Source organism: Tyto alba, unplaced genomic scaffold (genome assembly GCF_018691265.1).
Source record: "Tyto alba isolate M040663 unplaced genomic scaffold, T.alba_DEE_v4.0 Super-Scaffold_34, whole genome shotgun sequence".
Lineage (NCBI taxonomy): Eukaryota > Metazoa > Chordata > Aves > Strigiformes > Tytonidae > Tyto > Tyto alba.
In genome coordinates this window covers 2,791,976-2,806,741 of record NW_024881309.1, presented here as the reverse complement: position 1 = coordinate 2,806,741, position 14,766 = coordinate 2,791,976, and positions in this window count along the sequence as shown.

Below are 14,766 nucleotides of genomic sequence, written 5' to 3'. Positions count from 1 at the left end.
GGACTCGAGGGTTAAATTGCCCAAAGGTTTTCAACTTTATGATAGATATCTTTCTGAAGGATATTTCTACTGCTGTGTGTGAAGGGAAAACATCATTATTTTTCTTTTTTCTAACTTCTTTTTTTTTTTTAAACCTATGAGACATACTTTCAGAGCTGCTTGTTTGTAAAGGAGAAAGTTTTCTTTAAAACGAAGCAAATTAAAAGCTGCTTTCAATGCTGATGGTTCCCCTTATACACAGTTTGGGAATAGCAGCCTCCAAATACTTTCCTCCTTGGTCGTGGCTCCTTGTATTGTAACCTGTGCTGGAAGAACAAAGGCTGGGCAAAAAGTTTTCCTCACTTGAGGAGCAAGAGTGGTTGGTTACGGTGAAGTGGCACACGGTGAGGAAGGGAACCATCCCTCCTCTTAGGAAGGAGCAGTGCAGTGGCTTGTTAGGTAAAAGGCTTGGAGGGATGCAGGACACTTCATCCAAATGATTCATTCGGTTCTGCAGGGACAGAGCCACAGAAACAGAATTCATTCTTGTTTTTGTTCATTGTTCCCCTTTCATGGATCCTGTGACGTGCTCAAGGCGTATGTTAGAATTGTTGGCCAGTTGGAAGGTGACGCTCGATGCAATGGGGCCGAGTCTGCGTGTAGCAGTAGGTCACGTTCCTTAGCAGTGGCCGCAGGAGTTCACGCGAAGCTGGGCTTTAAATAGCTGCCAACACCAGGGAGCTTTTGGATTCTGCGTAGTTTTCAGGTTGGAAGTTGTGTTCTTCTCACAGTGAGTTGATCTAAATAGCTGCGTATCTAAGAAGGAATTAAATCGATTAGCCAAACCTTGTAGCTAAGCCTTCCCAGATGAGAGCTGCAGCATTAAAGCAATCCTCAGTTCCAGACTGGACAATTAAGGTGGAAGAACAGGTATTAGGCTTGCACTACGCTTGGATTTCTGTGAGCACCTAACTCTGAGTTAAGGCAGGCAGTACGATCAAAATGTCTCAGCTATTCTGTGCCTCCCACCGGTTTTCTAGAAAGGTGGTCTGTTTTTACAGCTCTGTACTTCACTGAGGTTTAGAAATTAAGCAGCTTCATGTTGAAATTTTTACTGCCTTTGGTCAGTTTTACTGTAAGGTTTTTTCATGGATCTCTTTGTAAACTTAGCACCTGTGTGTTGTGCTGCTCCCCTGAAAACGTTCTCCCTTCCGTGCTGGGCTCGTGCATACTTGATCATACCACTGCTAAAATATCTTTGAATTTCTGTTTTGCTTTGAATGTAGATATGAACTCGATAAGCTAAAAAGGACACTTCTGTTCATACAGAATTCATGAATGCATGTTAAAAACTGCTATAAAAGGACACTTGTCTTCAGCTAAATTGACAGACACTCTTTCAATATATAGTACTTGTGCTTGGAAAATCAAGACATATGATTGTCTGTTCTTCAGCTAAGAAAAAATTTCTTTTTAATGTCTGTGAGTGAAAATCTATGCTATTTGCTATGATGTTTCCTTTCAAGAGGTACTGCTTTGTTTTGGTATATAACTATTGCTTTTCCCTTTGCTTGTCTGTCTTAAAACACAAATTTCTGTGGGTATACACATCTGTGATTAACCTCCCTTCCTTCCGCTGTCAGTCAGAGCCTTCTCAGTAAGAGGTTTGTTTAGAGTTTAACAATCATGAAGCTGAGAAGTTGCCCAAAGAAGAAATATGAAGGTAATATGTTGCAGTGAGTGGGATTCTTCTTTTAGTTTTTTTTTTTTTTTTTTTTTTCCCTTATGAATAATGTTGTGCTTTGTCATACCTGATTGTAACATGCAGCAAATCAAGAATTTGATTCAGCTGGGCAAAATGAGGCTAAAGGAAAAAGGGGGGGAGGTGGGGCATCATCTGCTTTTCATCAGCATTTATTTTTTCCCCCACTTCAATAATGGGGTATTCTGCATAGTTCCACTTAATGTCTAAGCAGATTTGCACTGACTGGAAACTATCAGATATTTTCTGCTGGCCCAGATTGTGTGAATGGATATCCTGCCTTAGGCGGGTATCACTGCACGTGCTGAGACTGTTGTCCCAGAACTCTGTTCCTTGCAGGGATCATGCAAACCAGCTTTAATCATCTTTGAATGAAGCCGGCCAGCTTGGCTTAGAAAACCATTCTCAGTTAAGTTAACTTGACTTACTTTGCTTAAGGGAGATTAAGGAGCACCAACTGCCCTACCTGTAGATCTTGAAGAAAGTAACTTCAGCCCAAGGGTTACGCTGCAAGGCAACAACATGTTGACCCAACCTGGCCACTTACAGAACAGATGTCCTTCTATTGCCTTAGCAGTGGAAGTGTTGAGATTGGTGGAAAGACTGATTTAGAAAGAATTCATTAGCAGTTTTTTCAATACTGGTGTGAACAGAAGCACGCTTTGGACCCCTCCCCACCATAAACTATGTGTCTAGAGATTACCCTGAAAATCCAGGTAGGCTAATTACATGTGTGTCTCAATTCCCAGCCCTCTACTTCATATCACTATTTCCTGCAGGTCTAAGACTCTTTGGAACTACAACATTCTCACATTTCAGGTACTGGGACTTCAAGAAAAATATTGCTTAGAAATATTACAATATTGGTGGCAGGATGAGCCATGGCCAAATTCCTAGTGAGCTCTGAAGAACCTTGCTCGAATTATTTGAAATGTTTCAGGGTCAGCTTTGTCCCCCCGCGCCTTGTTGAGCAGACAGGAGCCCCAGCAGAGAGCAGACTTGGCTCAACAGGTATGTGGGTCTGTTCACTGACCTTCCCAGAACAAGGCTGGATGTCTTTGTTTAAACTGCTGAAAAGAGGTGCAAGGGAAGAAGAATTATGTCAGACAAATCAAAAATTTAAGTAGCATCTTGAGGTCAGGAAAAATTCCCAAAAGCCTTCTGCTTCCCAGGACAGTCCATATTGAGATTCAGAGATCTGGTATTAGGATCTAGGTTTCTTTTGCACTTGTTTAGGTTGATTAAACAGTCCTGGCCTGGATTTCATTTTCTTCAAATGCATCTCCTTCAAAAGTAGATTGAATTTCTTCCAACAGCATGTTGAAGTTGATGGAGGTAATTCCATCTCTTAGGATGTTCCATGTGAATAGGAAGACACTCTGTATATATTTAAAGCGGAAACCTGGGGTTATACAATCAGACTGGAGATCTGCCATAAGAACATCTGTCTACCTGAACCTGGTGGAGTTAAGTTCAGATAAAGCCTGTTCTCCTTCAGTATTCCCAAAGAAGTCACAAAAGAGCATGCTGAGAAAACACAATGTGGCAAGGCTCATAGCTCACGTGCATGAGGAAGGTTATTCAAAAGAAAATCTTGACAGGCACTTGGATTTGCCTAGGTATTAGAGCGTATAGCTGAAAAATGTGTGTCCCTGAATTTAAAAAAAAAAAAAAAAAAAGTGTTGTAATACCTACGTACCACAGGATGGAGTTACAGACTTAAGTTTGGATTTTTCTCACCTTCTAGCCAAACTATTAATGCTTGTAATATGGTGGGGCTTTATTACTCTGTACTGGCAACAGATGCGTACAACTGTATTGGAAAAGATTCTGCCATGCTGCAAAGGGCAGAACAAGGTCATACCTGGCACAGATCCTGCCCATGGTGAGGGTACAAGTTGTACGTGGTGCTTGTGTCATTACTCCACGCACTTTAATCTGCTCTGATTTAGTATTCAAGGAAGAGACAGTTTTTCAGCAGTCCAGCGGGCTCGGTTGGGAGTTAACGTTCAGCACACTGCTTGCTTCTGGGAAAATATGCTGAGAAAAAGAGTCCCTGGGGGCCATGGGCCTGGTGGCTGTGGATGGGAAGGTGCAGCGACAGCGTCGCGTGGGCAGCGCGATGTTACTAAAATCGAGGGTTGGAGGCAATAACGAGCTGCAGTCTGGAGCAGTAACAGAGAATCTTCCAGGAAGGATTGCTGCTAGGAGTGAAAAGAAAGCAAGAAAACATCTTCTGGTTGTTTTGGGGGTGTTTTTGTTGGCTTGTTTGCTTGTTTGTTTTTGTCTTCCTGTTGAAGGAAGAGGCTGTGCTCTTGAAATCCTTTCTCTAAAAGGAGACCTAATATGAAATGAAGCTGAAATATAGTGGGTCCTGGAGCTGGTTCTGCAGAACAGCCAGTGACTGCTGCTGTGACTGGGAGAGGCATTCCCAGGGGTTTTGTTTCCAGGCAGCCGGGCTAACCTTTAGCAAAATTAGTATTCTTCAGCTTCTCTGTCTGTAGAAAGGTGATAGGATTTAATTACATACTAAAAAGAATTATGAAACTGAATCTACTCGTGTTTGCAAAACGCTTGGAAACCTTCATACTGTAGAATTGGCAGTATTAATAATTACTATCTACATCATCCCTGCAGTTTTCTGCCTATCAATCAAGATACACGAGTACTTTCTCCTGGAAACTTCAGAAATCTCCTTTATCATTAGCATAGCAGCTTCAAGAGAGGTGGTTACCCATTTGTGAAAGTCTGCAAAGCTGCCTTCATGTGGAATGATGTAAACTGTCTTGCTTCTAATTTCTCAATTGCTTCAGAAACATAATTGAAATTTTACAATTGCCAAAAGCTTGCCTTCAATTTTAAGTACCTTAAATCTAAAGCTATAATTCAAGTTTTAGTAAATGCACTTAATTAAAAGCTAATAAAAACCTTGTTTAGTGTTTTAGAGTTTTTTAAAGGCTTTTTTAATCACAAAAGATGAATTTGAAAAAATACGCCTGTGTGTATTCATGAGACAGGTTAATTCTGAAGGCAAAAGGTGTTATGGTGTTCAAGCTCTGCTTTCTCCTCTTGAGAAGTCTGTCTTTCCTATTCAGTATATTTATAAAATATTAAGAAAAGTCTCGGACGTTATGCCCTATGCTGGAGAATTAACATGGAAACCTTGATTTTTGTAAGCTTCTGGACTTCTGTATCCTCATAAAATACTTAAATACCGGGAATCTTTATTGGAGCTGTTTCTTCTTGGTCTCTTGCCTTGTCAGTTCACATACAGTGAGGCTAAGTCAGATTGGGTCAACACCTGGATAAGAAATCAGAAAGCAAAGGAACTGGCGTTAGCGAGTCGCGGGTGAGTGCTGCTCTCTGGCTCGGTGCCTTGCAGCATGGAAGTAACTGAATTCTCATCCTTCGGATGGCACGCAAGACTGAGGTCTTTGAGAAGTGATCCAATCTGCACGGATCTTGTAATGAAAAGAGAAACACAGAGCTCTAACAACTTAAATACCAGATATTATACTGTTTTTGTCTAATTCATAATATTGTAAGTATTCTTCTCAAATGATTCTCTCTTTCTATCAGTTCTCACCAGAAGAAATCTCAATTCAGTAGCAATAATGTAATGTCTGAAGCAATTTTCTTCTACTGATTTTATTTCTCACATCATCTTATATTAACCACATGTCACTTCAACATTTATTCTGTCTGTGTGTAGACTTCAGATCATTTTCAACTATCTGCTCCTGTAGGTTGAGGTAGGAGCCTAGAAGCCCCTTTAATATTTTATTGTATATGTGTGGCCTTAATAGTATGCTCAGTCATATCCTGAATTTAGGGATATGGCTATAGGTTCAGCTCTAAGAGGCTATTCCTTTAGATTAAGGTATTGCACATTTCAATGTATAAATGTACAGGCGGGTACCCTGACCTAAGTGGAGATATGGGTTCGATCATCTGTTCTAATAATTGGGGTGTACCTAAATTAGAGCTTTAGACTGTAGATTTGACCTGATAGGGTTTTTGGAAGGGAATTTCTTGGGTGTTTGGTGTGGGGTTTCTTTTTTTTTTTTTTTTTTTTTTCTCCTCTATTATTTGCTGTTCTTTAATACTCATTGCAAGGTTTTTGAGCTGGATTCCTTTGGAAAACATTTGTGTAGATTGCTTTTTTTCATTACTTCCTGTATTGTCTCTTGAGAGTTAACATGCTTGTTGGTCGTGATGCAAGTGATGGGTGGTATGTTGTGTTGTGGCTGTTTACCTGCAGATGGCTGGGGAAAAGCAGCATGCTTCAGCTGACTCCTACTCCCAAAGAGTGGTTGGGTACTATTACACATACGGGTTTGATTGGAAACTGCCAAGGATCTGAAAACCAAATTTATTTGTAGAGGTCTAAAAGAAACAATGATTTGTGTTCAATCTCACAGCAGAGCTGGGCTCCCATCCTCGTCCAGTGCTCGTTCAACTGGGCTTCGGTGTCTCATAAAACTCCTTTCTGGCTTCTGCTGGTTGATGAGCTGCTCCCAGAATAAACAATTGGCAACTCCTTATTTGCAGGGGCTCAGTTTGCTTTAGGGGATGCTTTCTAAGCCATGTGTTCTTTTTTTTTGCAGTGTTGTCAGCTTGTCTGTTCCCACCTGCTATACTGTCCACCATGCTTCTGGGAAGACTGTAAGAATAGTATTGACATTTTAGCTAGCTTTCAAAATTACTTTTGGCTGAGTAACATTTTCACAGCATTATTGTCATCCAGAAACCTTAAATTGATAGTACTCCTGCATTGAACGCAACGTCATGGAAAAAATGACAGAATTATTCTGCTGTGAAGTTGGTGCAAATGGGAGCACAGCCTCTCCATAAATAACATGATTACATGCATATTAGTGTTAGAATATTATATTGCTCTTAAGCCACATGTACCCACAGATATCCAAAACTTTAAATAATGTTGAAAGATATTCTGAGAAAATCAATGACTGCTGTTGGCTGCCTCAGGTAATGCGAATGTAACACGCAGTTATTGTGGTGGTGTGAAGTCTCTTGGCATCCAAACTAGGATTTTCTTAATGTCTGGGTACCAAGCAGATAGAAAAACAGGAGTTCAACACTAGAGTGTGTTATGATGAGGGTGTGGCTTAATGTTGAGTATTCAAAATGGCTTAATAGATCTGAGCAATCAATCACAGCAATGCATAAGGCATTGTCAGAGCACCCACCCGCTTGTGTGTGCACAGCCTGCAACTATTCAACAGCCAGATGTTGGATATTTGCAACCCCAGGGAGGATGAGACTGGAAGTATTCACAGGTTTCAGTGCAGGAAGAAGCAATTATGGTCGCTTAGAGCTTCCTATACATCCAGGCCACTGAATCCTCCTCAGCAATCTGCGTGCCGAATCTGTAACTTGTTTGTCATAGATGGTGTCTGTTACAACTATGCAGTCTTTCTTTAAAGACTGAGAACAATAGCAAATTCCCTGCATCCCTGGATACATTGCTCGTTAAGTCAATTTTTCCATGAGAAAATATGTCTGACTCTGGTCTGGATTTGACTAGCTTCATGTAAAGTGCCTTTCCCCCTGTCATTAACAGGATATCTATAAAAAAATCTTTCTTACATAGGTACTTGTAGATCATCATATGCTAATAATGGGCTGTATCCCCTTCCTGCAGTAGATGACTATAAAGCTGTCAACAACCATTTGGGTTTATAGCAATAGCAATTATACTAGATTTTTTGATTAAATTTTGAATGTTACATGAGTAGTATGGAAGAATAAATTACCCTCAGTCAGAATTATACTGGCTATATATTTCATTCATATTTGGGATCATGAAGCATTTATAACAGAATTACATCTGCTCTAGGTGTGCAGAAAGATTGCTCTTAGCATGACAGAATAGATTCTCTGTCCTACTAAAGATTGCTCACATTGATGCAGAGTAGCTGTTCAAGTGGATGTCTTTAAAGCAATTAAAAATGTGCTGAGTCTGAGATACTGTGGTGAAGAAACCTTTTGCACCTATAGATAGAGTACCATGAGAGATCAGTAAGTTTTCTGGGGAGCCGTGTTCGGCCAAAGTTTGTGCTGTGCTAATGGTCTGGATTCTGCCAAAGGTTTGCACGGGTATCTTTGCCTCAATTTACTGCTATCAGTAGCTCTCCAAACAGATGCAAAGTTCCCAATTGTATGCTGAGCTCTAATTGCCACACAATCAAGAAATATCAAAGGGTAATTATTTTTATGAAACCTTTAAAAGACATGCTGGTTTTGGACAGCAATGAGAATTTGCTGTATTAACAGTAGTTTTGCAGCCTGGTCTGTTGATGTCAGCCTGAGAAGTATTTCAAAGGCAAAATGAGAAACTGCAAAATCTAGTTTTTGTTGATCGTTGTTAAATCAGATTCAAGATAATCGAAGCATGTGATCAGAAATAGCACGTTGTTTGGTTTAAGCAGGTTTTGAAGAAACTTAAACACACGGTTGCCTTAAATGCCATACCAAAAAGCTGCTTCTAGAAGGGCCATTTTCTTGAGTAGGCTAGGACAGGGAATTGAAAACCTCTTCCAAGCAGGCACTCTTAATAATGGAGAAAAAACAACACCCAATGAAATAAATGAATGTAGTGATATTTCCAGGAACCCTTTTATATAATGTGTGTCTCTTCTATAGAATGAATATACGAAGGAAATGTATAGCTGTGGCATGACACAATAATGTGGTCATATATTGCTTGGGCTGTAGCAGAAGAAAGTGGGCTGGCAAGATGTAAAGAAATAGAAGGATTTGGTGTTAAAAGCAGGATGGTAATTTTTTTTTTTTTTTTCTTGAGGCTGTACTATAATGCTTAGCATACATTAACCATTTGTCTGAATAACTCTAAGTGATAAAATTCCTATCACTGAATTTACTTAAAATTAGGCTGGACAAAAAAGCTTTCAGTTCAATCTCCTAAGCAATATTTTTATGATAGGACATGGCAACTAAAGCTGAATATGCGTCTAAATTCTGTCAAAATGATTGAAGTGAGAGGAAATTTCCATGTGGTGGATGATAGGAAAAAACCTCTTGAGGACATGTTCTAAACTAAATCGTATCTGGAGAGGTTTATGTACTGCTGCACAGGAGACAGGGTGACAAGTATCCTTTTCTTGTTCTTGGACTAGTCATGCCACAAGTAAAACTTGATATTATATTTTCATTCTGAGTTTGTATGTTTGGCTGTCGTACGTTACACACAGTGGCTTGTGTCGTCCTGCCACGAAACAGAACCACAAAAATAGCAACGGAAAAAAAGTGATGTTTGGTCCATACAGCAAGCATGACAACCCACTAAATTTTTCAAACCTGCTGATGCAAATTTTGTGTGGCTCTGTGCAGAAGCACTAAGGTACTGTAAGAGAACTGTTGCCTCTCCAGAGGAAGAGCTGAACCTCATCAGCTGAGCAGGCGGTTAACTTGTACTTGGCTGAGATTGACCACGGGTGTGTTAGACCCTCCAGTGAAAATAAAAGCAACTCTATGCTTTGAGTCAAATTCTCAACTGGAGCAACGTGGTACGGCCACAACTGCATTGACTCGAGTGAAGGATTCAGCTTTCCAGCAGGAGATGAGTCAAAACACACCCACTCCTATTGTGTGTCTGTGCCTTTGACAACCAGCTTCATGCTGGAAAGCCAGGGAAAACGGATGGATAGGGTACAAAAAACAACATGGCTTTATTAACAGCTAGCAGTTTCTTTGTATCATTTCAATTATGCTCCCCCGTAATGAGTTCAATATACTTTTGTAATGTTACTATAAAGCTGCCTATGGGATGACAAGAATATATGGTATGATGCTACAGTCTTTTCATAACATTCTGGAGTAATTAGGACATAAAATTGAACTGAAACTTTAAAACACATTTCAACTCTGTTCTCTATATATAATTCTTCAGTGGGCAAGGACAGTAATTTAATATTGACTTCTGGCTGTGAGATTACCATATAATCTAAATGCTAATAACAATTAAAGCACAGTGTGGTGATTAAAGTGTCTCTTGGAATATTGAAAATACAGGTAATAAATGGTGTAAGGTTGAGAAGCAAAGAAATTAAGGAATTTAAGAATCTGTTCTGAAGGTCTGTGCTGAGAAAAATAGGCTGGGCTGAAGAAAAGTTTTCTGCGTGGTCTGTGTACTACTTCCATACCGAGCCCTCGAACACACAGTTTTGTTCGATATAATTTTATTCCAGGCTCTGTCATAGAGAGATCAGGCCCTTGAAGCCCAACTCTGTATTCCTTTCTCCACTCTCCCTTTTCTAGAAGCTATAGTTTGTCTTGGGAGAGGTTAAAGTAATGTCTACCCGCACAAACTGAGAGGAATATTTCCTTTTGAAAGTTAGTTCTTATTAATGAAATACACATTTCAGAGTTTTCTAGGAGGCAGAACCACCACGAAAGGCAGCTAAACCAAGAAAGAAATGAAATGCATAAACCCTTAAAAATATACAGCCATATGTGAAAATGAGTGAGATTTATTAAGCAAGAGGCATGCACGCACAAAAGGTCTTTTGGCTCAGCTGTTAGTTCCTCCAAAATGGTGTTCGTGTTTAGCTTCGCTTGTAGCTTAAAGCAGTAGTACTTGTTCTCCTAAAGTGCTGAGGTTTATGGATTTTTAATGGGTTTATTCACAGCAGTGTAGTGGATCTGGAATGGAAGTGTTGGAGCAGGCAGGATCTGGCCCCTGGGTCGGTACCAGCCTCGCGCGGGCGGCTGCCTGGGCTGCAGCTGCGGGGGGTTTGGAGGGACCCTGGTGCCGTGGCTGATGCTGGGGGACCCAGGATCTGCCCTGAGGTCTTCAGCTAACCATCTCTGCCTACGTAATAATATACTGGGGGGGAAAAAAACTACCTACGTGGCTTCTGAGTTTGTATTGCCGTGTCCACTATAGTGCCAAACCTTCAGAGACCCTTTGAAGATGCTCATTGATGCGATTCTGCAGAAGCTGGGCTCAAACACCTTTTTTTTTTTTTTTTTTTTTTTTAGTCAACAGGTCCATTACAACTTCTGAATTAATTATCATATGAGAACTGAATATCTGGCTTTTTTTTAAGTGATAAAGAAAGCTTTGCAAGATTGTTCGTTTTTTCTTGGTCTCTGAATTTCTCCATCTGCTTCCACAGATGCAGAATGACCTAGCAGTGCATGAAACAGTTGTCATAAGCCGCGCAGTGGCTGTCTGGGGATCTTTCCCCAGCCAGTGGGTTTTTGTGGTGGTTTGTTTTTTTTTTTTTTTTGCCTGATTTAATTTTCTACATTGTGAAACTCAAAGTTGTTTTGCCCTTCTTTTTCAATTTTTTCCCCTTTATTTTGCGGAGACGAAAGGGACAAAGCAAGGCTCTAAAAAGAAATCAATTACTGACTCTTCCAAGAAGCTGTTGCAGCGGTTTCCCCAAGCAGTGCCGATCTCTCCGGCTGAATTGCTTGCTCTGAGCTGCACGTACGAAGGTGGCAGGGTCTGCTGGTGCTCTGCAGTGTAGCTGCTCGTGCAATTAGCCTTTGAGTAATAGGGCCCTCAACACTTCATCAGCTTTAAAGAGGGACCTGCATTGCCGGTGTGTAAACTAAACTGTGCTTTTGGTGCAGTGTTTTATATTGGAGAAAGCATTTAAAAGAAACACGGTTGGGAAGTGTTATGTTCCACAACAAAATATCTAAGTGACTTGGCTTTCTGTTCCCCTTTGTCCTCGGAGAAAGGCAGATGGAAGAGAAATAGTTGAAATCACTTTCGATAATATTTTTTGCTTCCTTTTGCTGTTCAAATGTCTTTGAATTGTCAGGATTTATGTAGATAGAGATGCTGTTTTCTTTTTCTATTTTTTTCTCTCTTCCATTTCTCTTTTTCCAATCCCATATTTCAGGATTTCCATGGTGGGTCCAGGTTTAGAACAAGGAATCAAAACATCACCGTCTAGTGGATTTTCCTACAGACTCCTTCTGCAGGGATCTATTAAAAGGCCCTGGCACTGTACGGAAAATAGTGTCTGACACAAGCTGCTCGAGGCTTTGAAGGGAGCCAACTTGTTCAGTAGCTTGTTGGAAGAAGGAACTTCTCTGCTATGGGTACTAGTCTACTTTTCCGTGTGACTTCTGGTTACAAAGGCAAGCTACTGGTGATGGATCTTCATTAGTGTGTATGGGAGGAGATACTGAAAATATTTCTCGAATCAGCACTTAAACGCGAAGAGTGTTGCTATGATGGGGATTGCAGGGAAGTGAAATAGTTTAAAAATCAGAATATCCTCACTTATGCTTCTATAAAAGTTCCTTGGCGATAGAGCCGCAGTGGCCACTGTTCATCTCTAGCCAAAATGTCTGACTGCCTCTTCCCTTTTGGCATCTGGGGAAACTCCATTGAGTTTGAATGTAGACCTGCTGCTTTGTCGTGTGTCTGTCCAAACCTTTAGTAGGACGTAAACAAGAGGAGTTGTGGTCCTCAACTCCTGGGGATGTTACTTGTTCAGATCTGTACATTAAGGGCATAATATAACGCTGTGATTTGATAAGGAGCCATCTCTGAACAGAGCTTGTTTCCTAGCTCCCAGATTACTCACCGATAGCATAGGGAGAGGAGAAAGGGAGTCTCACCATCACAGCGTGCCATCTCACTTTTGGTTTTGCTTTTTCCTTCTTTGTGAGGCTATGCAATAGGCTGTATGCATGCCAAAATCTAGGATGAGAAGCAGAAAGGCATCTCCGCAGGCAGAGAAGAACAGAATGAAGTAGATGGGTCACTTTTCATTGTTTAGTCTGGCTGTGGCTGATTGAACAGGGTCCAAGATCCCCGTGTTGTTGTGACTTGGGAATCAAAGGCATTGAGTTGATTGTGTAAAATACTGTTTAAAGGAAAGAGGGGGGTGGGGGGTGGAAATAAACTCAACATTCTGGTAACCACTTGAACAAAATGCAAATGAAATGGAAAAGGCTTCTGTGTCTTTTGGTGTGTTTGTGAGCTGGGATTTAGAGTGCACATACGTTATTCTTCATGAAAACGTTTTGACTGCTTTTTGTCAAAGCCCTTCTGTGCTATAAGTGCTTCTCTTCATCCTAATGTGTTTTCCTGATAGATATCCCTGCCTGAACCATCTTAACCAAACAGATTCCAAGCTTTATTTCTTTAGAATTTAAGAATGTGTTTTTTATGATAATGCTTGTACTGTGGATGTTGAGCAGTACCCAGAGGTTTGAGGCATTTATTATTGTTAATAATACATGTTTAATAGATCTGCTTTCTTCTGGAGATTGCAAGGAACTTGATTAATTCTGCAAATGGGGATTATTTCACCTGTTTAATGAAATGTCCTCATCGCATGGGCAAGAAGAGAAATAGGATGGGACACAGCAGTTCAGCAGAAGAAATGCAGAACTCGTTTATGAAGCTGCAGTACAAGAGGAGAATCAGTCTGAGGGAATGGAGCCCCAGACTCCTTCCCCTGTGATCTCAAACACAATGGATCTTTGTGCAGACTGGCAAGGGAAAGCATAACAGCTCTTCGTTGTCTTCCTGCTCGAGGCTGGAAGGAAGCAGTTGAGTTGGGAGTAGGGAGGGCTGGGGAGCTGAAGTAAACCCTGGGCTCCTGGACAGTTTGCCCTGGCCAACCTGCACCGGTATCCCCTGACCGCCCAGCTACGTGTCACAGGACCGTGGGCATCTCTGGGGCTTTGGCAGCCAGATGGTTCCATCCAGGTTGCCTACAAGTAAGAAGTCCTGATCTAACATAGTCACACCAGTTAACTGAATAAGAGATTATAATCTATATCCACAAAGGTATTCGCATACTTAGCTCTCATTGATATTTTTTCCTTTGATCTAGGTTGTACTCTTTTGCTTGGGTAATTGTTATGGGCACTCGCTTTCTGCCTTATTACCAAAACTGTCAAGTGGAATTCCACTGGTAGGCAGATAAAATGTTCAGGCTTTTGTTCAGGGTGTATTTATTGTCCCGGAGTTCAGAGCCTTAAAAACCTCTGGTAGATATTTAGGAGGTCAAGTAGTTCCAACATTTTCATTTGGTATATCTTTGGACAGTTTTAAACTGCAGAAAATTATAGTTGCTGGGGAGGGGGGTGGTGGAGAACTTGGTGGTGGGAGGCGGGTGACATTTTGTCAAGAAATGTGGACAAGAGGCTGCCTAACTCATGTATGCAGGAAGAGGGAGAGGAAAGCCTAAGAATTTCCCATCAGGGAAGGGAGGTGCATAATCTCAGTAGTCTCTGAATTGCTGGGCATGTTCTTTGTGCATGAGGTGTCTTACTTTATTGAATATCTTCGGAATGAGTGAATTAGTAAGGCTACAGGTACAAACTTCAAACATAAAGAACAATTTTCATGTTGCTAAAACTCGGATATCCAAATAGCCTTTGTAATCTTTTGTTTACCACTCTATTTCAAGCAGGCAACACACAAAAAAATTGAAGTGTGATGCAGATGGAGATTAAAATCATGGGGAGATGAGGAAGGGTTATTTGCATGAAGCAACTGAACGCATGCAAGTAGGAGGAACTCTGGTTTTACATTGCCTATCAAAAATATATTGGGCAGAGCATCTGCTTGGGCCCACAGGAGAGAATAAGTCAATGTGTGCACAGAATTTGCTGCGAAGGCATTATTAATCACAGCTGTGTTTGATTTTTTCACTCTGCTGTTTGAAAGGTGTACTGCTTGACATTCCCCAGCCCAAGGGTAGGACACAGAGTTCGTGTTGAGCCTCAGAACACTGATGTTTGATAGGGTGCTGACTTTGTCTTTATGCTTATCTGCGAATACATCTTGTATAAGGTGGCGATAGAGAATTATAGTATTTGAGTCTTCTGGGAAGGGGTTTTTATAAAACAGACTGGAAAATGTAGCTGATTTGTATTTCTGTGAACTACAGACATTTTAGCAAAAGCTACAGGAACAGAAAATGGTACAGCTACAGGTAGAAAGTGGTTCTCATAAATCCTTTGCCAGAATAGCAACAAACTGACTGAACCTGCAATATGTC